The sequence below is a fragment of the Haemorhous mexicanus genome (assembly GCF_027477595.1).
Source record: "Haemorhous mexicanus isolate bHaeMex1 chromosome 32 unlocalized genomic scaffold, bHaeMex1.pri SUPER_32_unloc_2, whole genome shotgun sequence".
NCBI lineage: Eukaryota > Metazoa > Chordata > Aves > Passeriformes > Fringillidae > Haemorhous > Haemorhous mexicanus.
In genome coordinates, this window is record NW_026775983.1 from 1 (window position 1) to 3,005 (window position 3,005).

Sequence of the window (3,005 nt, forward strand, 5' to 3'; positions counted from 1 at the left end):
ACACCCCATCTAACCGCACCCATTTAAACCACACCCCCTTTAAACCACACCCCCATTTAACCACACCCCATTTAACCACACCCCTTCAAACCACACCCATCTTTAGCCACACCCTATTTAACCACACCCTCATTTAACCACACCCCTTTAAACCACACCCCATTTAACCACACCCCATTTAACCACACCCCATTTAACCACACCCCATTTAACCACACCCCTTCAAACCACACCCCCTTTAACCACACCCCTTCAAACCACACCCCCTTTAACCACACCCCTTTAACCACACCCCATTTAACCACACCCCCTTTAACCACATCCATATTTAACCACACCCCTTCAAACCACACCTTCTTTAACCACACCCCCATCTAACCGCACCCATTTAAACCACACCCCCTTCAAACCACACCCCCTTTAACCACACCCATATTTAACCACACCCCTTCAAACCACACCTCCTTTAACCACACCCCTATTTAACCACACCCATTTAAACCACACCCCCATTTAACCACACCCCTTCAAACCACACCTCCTTTAACCACACCCATATTTAACCACACCCCATTTAGCCACACCCCTTCAAACCACACCCACTTTAACCACACCCATATTTAACCACACCCCATTTAACCACACCCCATTTAACCACACCCCCTTTAACCACATCCATATTTAACCACACCCCTTCAAACCACACCCCGTTTAACCACACCCCTTTAAACCGCACCCCCTTTAACCACACCCATATTTAACCACAAACCCCTTCAAACCACACCTCCTTTAGCCACACCCCTTTAACCACCCCCCATTTAACCACACCCTCATTTAACCACACCCTCATTTAACCACACCCCCATTTAACCACACCCCCTTCAAACCACACCCCTTCAAACCACACCCCATTTAACCACACCCCCTTTAACCACACCCAATTTCAAACCACACCCCCTCGACCACACCCATCTCTAGCCACACCCCCTTTAACCACACCCACCTTTAACCCCACCCGCATTTAACCACACCCCTTCAAACCACACCCATCTTTAGCCACACCCCTTTAACCACACCCATCTCTAGCCACACCCCTTTAACCACACCCGCCTTTAACCCCACCCCTTCCAACCGCTTAATTTTAAACCACGCCCCCTCTTTAACCCCGCCCACCTCCTGTCCAACCACGCCCCTTTTTAACCACACCTCCCCTTTACCCGCCCCCGCCCCCTTTGGCCCCGCCCCCCTTGGCCCCGCCCCCTCACCTGTCCCACGGGGTAGACGGGCAGGTAGGCGGCGCAGGGCTGCAGCTGCAGCGCGAACGGGGGTGGGGGAGGGGCGGCGAACCCCACGGGGGGTGGGGGGAGGGGCCGAGCTGGGGGAGGGGCCCGGCCCCGCCCCGTAGGGTTGAGGGGGAGGGGCGTGGTGGGGGTGGGGGGGAGGCCTGGGCAGCGTGGCCGCGTGCGCCACCCCTCCCCCTCCCGGCCCCGCCCCCCCGGCCCCGCCCCCCGCCAGCCCCCTCGGAAGCGTGGCCGCCCCCAGCGCCCCCTCCCCCCACCCCCCCCCAGCGCCCCTCCCCCACCCCCCCCCCCAGCCGAACGGCCCCGCCCCCCCCCGGGGTAAGGTGGCGGCCCCTGGGAAACCCCGGGGCAAGGTGGCGGCCCCTCCCCCACCCAGCAGGGGGCCGGGGGGAGGGGCTGGGGGGCCGTAGGGGGGAGGGGAGGCGTGGGGAGCCCCGTCCGGCCCTCCTGGGGGGGGGGGGGGGAGGGGGAGGGGGGAGGGGGGTGGGGGAGGGGAGAGAGAGGGGGGGGAGGGGGAAAAAAAGGGGGGAGGGGGGAGGGGTCAGCACCGCGACCGCCACCCCAAAATTCCCATCCCCCACCCCAAAATTCCCATCCCCCCCCCCAAAACTCCATCCCCCCACCCCCCCTAAAACATCCGACCCCCCCCTCCCAAATCCCCTCCCCCTCCCCACAAAAAAAAAATCCCCTCCCCCACCTCCCCCCCCCCCCCCCACGTTTTTGGGTCGCCCCTCCCCCCCCCCCCCCCCAATTCAGGTTATTTTTAGCATCCTGGGGGGAGGGGTCTCGCGGAGCTCCCCCCCCATCCCCCACATCTCGAGCACTCCCCCTCCCCCAAATTTCGGGGACCCCTCCCCAACCCCGATCCCCCCCTCCCCTCCCCTCCCCTCCCCCGCTCCGTACCGGGTTTTTCGGCCGCCATGGCCGGGCCGAACCGGGACCGGCACCCCCAAAACCCGGCCTGGATCCGCTGGAGTGGATCGAGCCCAAATCTCGGCCCGGATTCCCTGGATCGGATCAGGATCGAGCCCAAATCCCGGCTCGGATTCCCTGGATTGGATCAGGATCGAGCCCAAATCCCGGCCTGGATCCCCCAAAACCCGGCCTGGATCGGAGCTGGATGGAGCTCAAATCCCGGCCTGGATTCCCTGGATTGGATCAGGATCGAGCCCAAATCCCGGCCTGGATCCCCCAAAACCCGGCCTGGATTGGAGCAGGATGGAGCTCAAATCCCGGCCTGGATTCCCTGGATCGGATCAGGATCGAGCCCAAATCCCGGCCTGGATTCCCTGGATTGGATCAGGATCGAGCCCAAATCCTGGCCTGGATCCCCCAAAACCCGGCCTGGATCGGAGCAGGATGGAGCTCAAATCCTGGCCTGGATTCCCTGGATCGGAGCAGGATCGAGCCCAAATCCCGGCCTGGATCCCCCAAAACCCGGCCTGGATCGGAGCAGGATGGAGCTCAAATCCTGGCCTGGATTCCCTGGATTGGATCAGGATCGAGCCCAAATCCCGGCCTGGATTCCCTGGATCAGATCAGGATCAAGCCCAAATCCCGGCCTGGATTCCCTGGATTGGATAAGGATCGAGCCCAAATCCTGGCCTGGATCCCCCAAAACCCGGCCTGGAATCGGAGCAGGATCGAGCCCAAATCCCGGCCTGGATTCCCTGGATTGGATAAGGATCGAGCCCAAATCCTGGC